The sequence below is a fragment of the Exserohilum turcica genome (assembly GCF_000359705.1).
Source record: "Exserohilum turcica Et28A unplaced genomic scaffold SETTUscaffold_11, whole genome shotgun sequence".
In the NCBI taxonomy this organism is placed as follows: Eukaryota; Fungi; Ascomycota; class Dothideomycetes; order Pleosporales; family Pleosporaceae; genus Exserohilum; species Exserohilum turcicum.
In genome coordinates this window covers 205,493-214,850 of record NW_007359926.1, presented here as the reverse complement: position 1 = coordinate 214,850, position 9,358 = coordinate 205,493, and positions in this window count along the sequence as shown.

Below are 9,358 nucleotides of genomic sequence, written 5' to 3'. Positions count from 1 at the left end.
CTAGTAAGTGATAGCTATCGCTTACCTAGACAAAGGCCGAAGCACCACAGACACACTTCAAGCACAAACTCGTATTTGTAAATAAATCTAGTTAGAACGGCCTCGGCCAAAGTCTTACATAGCCTCGAGCTCACTAGACTCTAATGGAACAATAATAAAGAACTCGTTTTCTTAACGTTTCATAGTGTAATGGAAGGCGTTGGCAGAAATAAGTGCGATGCGAGGGGGGGTAAGAGAAGAGGTGATGTTAGGTCGGGTCGATTTCGGGGTTGCGTCAGAAGCGGGTGGGGAAGGGTGAGCGGTAGGAAGTTGGAGTATTCCTTGAATTCTACCTACCCAAGCGGAAGCTGGGCTTTTTCTTCTTTAATATTCGTCCTTCTCCTAGAGAGCGTTGCGCCTCTTGATATCCTTCTTAACCTTAGTGTCAACGGTCGGTTGTTTTAATTGCACTAGGATAGGTGGAGCGGGATCATACGTCGCTGGGTACTTGGCTGGCCATACGATTTGGTTCTAGACCGTATCTAGTTGAAGTTGAAATCGGCGTAGCCACTTAATCCTAATAATACAATCCTGGGAACCTAAATCTATAATAATAAAGGGGCAGTTGTGGATCGTACGACCGTTGATACTAACGTGTAGTCGGATATATTGATTTACCCTAGTTTGAACCTGATCCTGAAATCCTTTAACTATAATCTTGAAGGGCAGTCTTTGGATAGGAACCTAAAGAGAACTAGAAATAGTGCGGGCGATTGCAGAATTTAGGAATAAGAAACCCTAGGCTCTAGTATCAACTAGCGACTGCAAGCTAACACTATAGCCCTTTGAACGAAGAACGGTAGGGACTCGGAAGTGCTTTCCTCTAAACAAGTGTGACAGGTCAATCTTTGCAAGGTCATACTTGTGAATGCCTAGGGCGGAGAGTTTTCCTAGGCTTCGTCGTTTCCCGTCCGATCCTCATCCAATGGGTATTCTGCAGCCTCTTCGAACACTTCTTCTTCCTGTACCGCTTCAATCTCTCTTACCCGCGGGACTGGGCAGTCGTTCGCGAAGTGTCCAGGCTTGCCACAGTTGTAACAGTTACCAGGAGTAGCTTAGCTTTCTAGCACTGGTGTCTTTGAGGCAGCCCTAGGTGCACTCGAGAGGGCCCGTGGTGAGGTCGGGGCGGGGTCGGACTTTACTCCATAGGTGGTGGGGCGATACTCCCTTGTGTGGTTGACAGTTGGCTTGGGTTTCGCCGTTGGAGTGTAGGTAGTCCGTCGCTCCGATAGTGATACGATAGGAGCCGATCGTCTTTCTAACTCAAAAGCAGTGAGATGCTTGCACATCTCGTCAAAGGAGCTATTAAAGAAACGCTTAACGGGCATGTTAGGAACACGTAAAGCTAGGCTAATCTTCTGCTAAAGGTAGAAGGGCCACTCTAGTTCCGATACATGTCCTTTGATAGCGAGATTAATAAAACGAGCTTTGAATTCTAGGAATAGTTCTCTATCCTTTATAAATAGATGGTGGAAAGCAGCTTGGCTTTCCGCCTGCTCGTTGCCAGTTACGAAGTATGATTTAAGCAGCTTAATCATTTCCTCTGCGTTTTAGAACTAGTACCTATCCGCCTTAGATAGGTACTTAGGTTCAAGATATCCCCTAGCATCACCTAACGTGTGACTATACACTATTGCTATCTAGTGGCGTTCCGTAGGGAAGTAATCTTCGTTTAATACAAGACGGTCTTCTACTTTGGCTTGCTATTGTGGGAAGGTGGGGTCTTTCTTATCGCTTAATTAGCTAATAGTGGATGAGATAAGACGGCTTAGTTGGCCACGTGGAGCCTTGGGGGTGGTGGACAGGAACCTTGGTAATTAGCTCAGAGGTTGTCCTACCGTTGTTGGTGGGGATTTGGTAGTAGGTACGATATTATTTCGGAGCTCCATATTCTCTTAAGTCAACCGGCGGACTTGGTCCAATAGTCTGGCCATCTGTCGCTGGACGTCCTTCATAGAGAGCTCTGGCTCCGAATCGTCTTCGTCTTCTACTTCCCGTGGTGGTGAAGTCTCTAGAGATTCCTAGGCTAGCATCTTGCCAGCTTTCTTCTCCAGAATGGTTTAGTCCTGTATTCGAACCAATTTCCAGGGGGATTCCTTAGAACCTCTAGTTCTTGTGGGGTCAACTATCAGCAATTGCCTCTGAGGTTAATGGGTTATTGGTAGTCTCTGTGTCTCTACCTTGGCGCACTCTACGCGACTTTTCTGAAGTAATCTACCTCGCGAGGAGCGCAGAAGTTCCAAACCTAAAGGCCTTAGTTAACAGGAGATCTATGGGATCCTGCCTAAAATGAATGTCGGATGTGATCGTGTAAGTACTTAGATTGGTTCTAGATAACTTTAGGGCTTGGACGTGATCTCAAACAAACAGCTGCGATATTGTTTAGAAGCCGTCACTAGCTAGGACGAGACTTTTGATATAATGTAACGGCGCAGGTAAGGCAGGTTGGATCTGTTTTGGTCGTAGGATCACTCAGAGGCATATGGGAGTGCGTGGGATCACAAAGAGCCTAGATTTAACAAGCCACCTATAGGCCTTGTACGAAAGGATATCAAAAGTCTACAGAGCTAGCTATAGGGAGTGTCTCAATATATACCTATCCTAGTCGGGTCCGAATTCGGATCCGACCTCGGGCGAATGGCTGATGAAGGGCGGCAGGTACTTCCTCCGATCCGGCTCTGGGATTGGCTCAATACTTGGCGAAGTTGTAACATCGTTACAGAAAAGGTGTCTTAATAGACCTAAAGAAGACAAAAGCTATCTAAGAATAGAAACCCCTTACGTCTATCTAAGGCGTACAAGGTTTCTTAGGATTTGCTAACTTTTACTAAAAGTTGATTTCTTACTTCTTACGTTTAGTAGACCCTCTTATATAACTTACTAAGAAAGACGCTAAGTTTTAATAGGGCGCTGCTTAAGAAGAGAGTTTTGCAGCTCTTAAAGAAGCATTTCTTTTAGACGAAGTACTTATCGCATTTAACCCTAAACGCCGTATAGTAGTAGAATGTGATTCTTCTAGTTAAGCCTTAAGAGCTGTACTCCTATAAGAAGATGATAAGGGCACGCTTTATATAGTAGCTTATCTCTCTAAGAAACTGCTTACACAAGAAGCTAATTACCCTATCTATAATAAGGAACTGCTAGCAGTAATCTACTACTTAAAGGAATAGGACGCTAAACTCTGTGGCGTACAAGAGTTTGAAGTCATTATAGACTACAAGAACTTAGAATACTTCATTCACAAGCAGAAGCTGTCTAAATGCCACGTACAATAGAACTTAGAGCTTGCTCGCTTCCTAAACATAAAGTTGCGCTATCGTCTAGGCAAGGATAACATAAGAGCAGACGCGCTATCTCGCTAAGATTAAGATATGCTTAAGGACGCAGGGGACGAGCATGCCTCCTCTTGTGAATTTATAATACTAGTCCTAGCTTATACGCTAGACTACGTCCTAGCACTACCTATATAGACTTAAGGAACCTCCTTAGTGTTAGAAACACTACCTTAACCCCTAGACCTTCTAGCTTTAGTACGAGAACATTAGGTACAGGCAGCGCAGGATGACACTATCTACTAAGAAGTACTAGCCGCCGTATAAGAAGGAAGACGATCGCTCTCTAGCACGCGCAAGGTTGCTATCTCGCTAAGTAACTATACAATTAACTAAGAAGAACAACTCTAATAGCGTAGACGTATGTAGGTACTAGACTTTAAACTATTACGCATAGGAGTTATTTAAGTAGCTTACCTATCTCTCCTAACTAGATATCCTAGACAAGAAGAGACTTATTAGATTGTTGCACGAGAATGGTACTAGCCTCGCATGAGCGATGACATACGACGCTTCGTATAGAACTGCGAGCTATGCCGCAAAAGCACTCCCTGGCGGGACAGAAAGTTTAGTTACTTAAAGCCCCTACCTGTGCCTAGTTGTACGTGGCAGCACCTTATAGTTAATTTTATTATAGGCCTTCCTAACTCGCTTAAAAACATAAACTTAATAGTAGTAAAGGACTAATTAGGGAAAGGCGTTGTACTAGTCCCTATAAACAAGATTAAGATAATAGACGTTGCTTAGGTTTTTGTACGAGAAGTCTACCGCCACCACAGCCTTCTATAATCTATCACGTCTAACTGTAGCCCCTAGTTCGCAAGCTAACTATAGGAAAACATCTACAAGCTGCTAAATATTTAGTAGAATCTCTCTACAGCTTACTACCTATAAATAGATAGGACAATAGAACAAGCTAATAGCAACATAGAAGTAGTTGTACGGATCTTTTGCAACTACGACTAAGACAATTAGGCTTAGCTTTGCCCTCTTCTAGAACTTATGCTTAACTCCTGTACGAACGCCTCTATAGGTGTATCCCCCTTCTTTCTCTACTATAGTCACTATAATACCCTGTTTCCCTAAAAAGAAGCTATCTTAGATAACTAGGAAGCGAGCGTAGCAGCTAAAGAGATAGTACGTACGATTAGTAATGCAGCAAACTAGGCAGTTTTAGTAATATCGTATACCTAATAAGAGCAAGAGAAGTAGGCAAACAAATCTCGCAAACTATCGCCTGCTTATAAAGTAAGAGACTAGGTCTAGCTAGACTTACGCAATATACAAACGGCCTAGATAAGTAAAAAGCTAGACTAGAAAAGTAGAAAGTACTAAGTTGCCTGCGTACGGGACCCCTACTAGGTAGAACTCGCGGTGCCCTAGGAGACAAAATCCTTCCACGTAGACAAGCTAAGGCTAGTATCTAATAACCCCTTGCTATTATAACAAATAGACGATAGTAGCCCTATAGCTATCGTTGTACAAGAAGATAGAGAAGAAGAAGAAGACTATTTAGAATAGCTCGTACAAGGCATCACAGACAAACGAATGCGAAATAGAGAACTGCAATATCTTGTTATTTAGATGGGCTACCTAGAGGGAAGTTAGGAAATAGCTATAGCACTTAAAGACACGAAGGCCCTAGACAAATAGCTCGCCTAAACTTTCTCTATACAAAAACCTAATGGCTAGCTATAAAATAGCTAGAGGCGAAAGCTACTTAATAAGCAATAGAGACCTAGCGCTACCTCTAGAGGCTAAACAATCCCTCTTAGTGCCTAGAAGACGACGCTTAGCTAGCGTACAGATGGACGAACCGTCCCCTCCTCCTGCTAAACAACGGGCGCTATAGTCCTGCTAGATGCAATTGCTACACGCACCCCCCTACTCTCTATAGATAGAGACACAACTAGCAAAGGCTGTAAACTCCTTCGCCCCGTCTAAGACTAGCGCATAGTTATTGCAAAATATAGCATTAAGGGCGCTATGTAAATAGACAAGGAAGGCCTTAAGGTATAAGGGTTAGCTACCTAAGATTTAACAGGCATAGAGCGTCGTATGGGCGACAATAGGCGAATAACCGCTAAAGCTAGGACTAAAGGTAGCATTGCAGGGCGACAGCCCCCTTAGACAGCAGAACATGTCAAAGACCTAGCAAAGCTTAGGCTACACTAGTTAGCTAATTTAGACGTACAATAAGGAAGCGACACTTATAGAAGTAGTAGTGAACACTTAGCAAATCTCTTTAGTAACCTGCATATTAAAAATGTACTAGACCTAGTAGTTATTAAGGTTAACCTATTTAATAATAATAACGTGGTTCATAAGCGAGTTGGCCACCCAAGCGAGTCGGCCACTTTGTACCGGCGCGTCGACGTTAACACTATAACGCGTTATGTCTTAACCACACAATCATTTGTTAATCTATTCTAAATCTAATCTTTAACTTGCTCTTTTTAACGTCTAATTGCAACGTGTTTAAAGCTAAAGACGTGCTACTTCTATCTATAACGTGCCTCAAACTACTCTCTAAGACTAACGCGCTAGAAAGCACTTTCAACGCGACTGCGAACCGAATTTAAAGCGCCTAAATAAGCTAGAAGAGGAGGCTATTGTTAGGCGTATTCTTAAAGAGTCTACGCGAGGATTTGCCTCTATAAAGGCTGAGGTTCGAGCAATAGCTGATAAACTATTAGAGGAGCGTGGTGGCAACCCTGTTGGCAAGAACTAGGTTAACAACTTTGTTAAGCGGACTCCTGAGCTCCGTACGCGCTAGAGCCGTCCCTATAATCACCAGCAAGCCGCCTGCAAGGATCCAGTGGCTATCCAGCGCTGGTTCGACTTAGTCCAGGCGACAAGGCAGAAGTGGGGTATTGTGGACGACGATATCTACAACTTTAACAAGACTAGCTTTATAATAGGCAAGATTTTATTATAGTTAGTTATTACAGCATTAGAAGGATATAGGAAAAAGAAACAGGTACAGCTAGGCAACTGTGAGTGGGTTACTGTGATCTAAGGCGTGGGCGCGTTAGGTCGCCGAATACCACCCTTCGTTGTCTTTGCGGGCAAGGTGCTTATCAACGTCTAGTTTAAGAATTTGCCTGCTAACTAGGTTCTTAAAGTTAGTCCTAATAGCTGGACGAATAATTAGCTTAGTCTTGCCTAGTTAGAGCACTTTAATACCTATACAAAGAGGCATACTGTAGGTGGGTATCGACTGCTTATTATTAACGGCCATGAGAGCCACTGCTCTATTAATTTTCAAGATCTTTGCAAGGAGAAGAATATTATTCTTTTCTACATGCCTCTACACTCGTCTCACCTATTGCAGCCCCTTGACGTCGCCTGCTTCTCGCCGTTAAAGCGTAAGTATGGCGACGCTGTTTCAGGCTTAGCACGCAACCGCACCCACTATATCAGCAAGGAGACCTTCCTACTAGCCTTTAAGGCTGCTTTTGAGCAGTCTATTACAAAGAAGAATATCCAAGCTAGCTTTAGAGGCGCTGGTCTAGTCCCACATGACCCACAGGCTGTGCTATCTAAGCTTGATGTAGTGGTGCAGACGCCAGTACAATCACCACGACGGACAGCCGCCTGGCAGGCGCAGACACCACGCAACGCGCGCGAGGTTGAGGCTCAAAGTACTCTTATTTAACAGAGAGTAAGAAACCGCCCTAGGTCTTCTGCAAATTCTCTTAACGAGAAGGTTGTATAGCTAAGTAAAGGGGCTTAGCAAATAGCATATAAGATGACGCTTATAAGGGAGGAAGTAGCTGCTCTTCGAGAGGCTCTAGACATAGCAAATAAGCGTAAGAGCCGCAAGCGGCGATACGTATGGACAGAAGAGACTCTTACTGTAGGCGAAGTACAAGAAGTATTAGCTAAACAGGCGGGTAGCAGTCGTGGTGATGGTGAGAGTGCGTCGAAGAGGGTGCGAGGAGAGCGGCGGTGCGGGCGTTGCAAGCAGACTGGACACAACGCTCGTACCTGCGCAGTTGAGATAGATAGTGCAAGTGATAGTAGCGATTCTGACAATTAATTTGGTATATTGCAATAGTTTATTAACTGTGATAAAAGACTGTGATAACGTGTTGAAGTTGACGCGACGGTACAAAGTGGCCGACTCGCTTGGGTGGCCGACTCGCTTATGAACCACGTTATAGAATTAAATAGTACTTATCTTTTAAAGCTCTGTTATAGTAGTTATTACACACTTACTTCGTAGCTTCAATAAGCTGTTACTTATTTAAAGTTACTTCAAGTAAAAGCTACTATTATGTAATTACTAGCATCTTTGATATAATTATATTTTTTATAAGTAGCTATTTATTAAAGATACTAAAAAAGATAGACTAGCTTAGTAGAAAGAAAAAAAAGAGATAATGCGCTCCACTGATGAAAATAAATAAACATATATAAAAAGTAAAATAATTACACTTGTAGTTAATAGTATTATAATTAGAGTTACTATACTACCTTAGTTAACTACTACTGTTTAAAGTAGTATATAATAAGCTTGAATAAAAAAAACTTTATAGTGATAATAAAAGAAAGTATCAATAGTTAAGTAGTTATTATATAACTTTTCAAACTGTACTTTTTAAGTAGTTATTATATAACTTTTTAAACAGTACTTATTAAGTTTAAGCAATTAAATTAAGTAAGAATTTAACTAAAAATTGAATTACTATGTAGTTTTAGTATTCAAAGCTACTAAAACTATAAATACTAAGAGCTAGGTAAAAAATTATATACTCTATTTATTGTATTTCCTTATATACCTAGTAGGTAATAGGAGCCTATTTAAGTTTATTAATCTCTATTATAAGGAATACTATCTCTCTTTTGTAATTTACTAGAAAATTATAACTATACTAATGAGTAGCTTATATTATTTTATACTAACGTATTCCATCACCAAGCGGGCCACATCACCAAGTGTGCCACTTTTTCTTAGCATCACTAACTTCACGTACGAAAGATAATACCCTAATAATAGAACGCGATATTAAATTAGCAGAAAGGTAGGCTTACTCTAGCTATTTAGGCCTATTGTATAAGCTAGTTTAAGAGCATTTAACGCGCTATAGTAGCCTATAACTGTAACAGGCTGAACGCCCTTTGGGATAGCTCCTCGATGGAATCTCGGTCAAGCAGCAGACGCCAGGTCTTAGTCTGCAACCTGGCATCTGTGCGAGGCCTGAGCGGCGCCCAGACGACGCGCTTAGACACTCAGTGCAACCTTTCTCTAACAAGTAAATAAACACCACGCAAGTAGACTTTATAGCTCTCTATTGAATACAACCTCTTGTATACCTCGTAATTGCTCCCTAAAGCGCAGCCCCTTACATTTTATATTTAATCCCAATTAGACATAAGCCTTAGGCAGACTGTCTTCTAACTAAGTTTTAGAGCGTGTTGTTAGTGCGAGCTAGTAACACAGAGTTAGTGCTGCAATAGGTACGAAAGGCCTTCAGTGCAGCAAGAAGGTAGACCGTCGCAAGACAGTACACCTAGGGCAGAGCTTCGCAGGAAGTTCAGCCGTGAGAGACAGTAGGCGATTTAGTCGCCCGGGACCTGTCTAGGAAGTCCTACCGTGTCTTGGAAAGCCGAGCCGTAGGCGCAACGTCGCGTGATAAACTACCTAAAGGCCACTCAGGCCTAGCGTACAGTTAGCTAGAAGCGGACGTTGTAGTAAGAAGTCCTGTCGATCCTCTATCGGACGGGGTGCAGGCCGTGCGATTACTCTCAATTAGAGACGAGATCCCACGAGTGAGACGGCAAGACGCGAGTCTTCCTAGGGACGCGACACGACAGCAGCTAAACGCTGTTTAGAACCAGCTAGAAGAGAAGTACGGCTGAAGGTAAGCCCTACTAGTCCTCACTAACGAGGAGTAGGCCGCAGTCAAGGACTGCGCGAGCGGATCGAAGGACGATCAGAAGCCCTGCACACTAGCAGGCAAAGACAAGAGACGTCTAAAGAC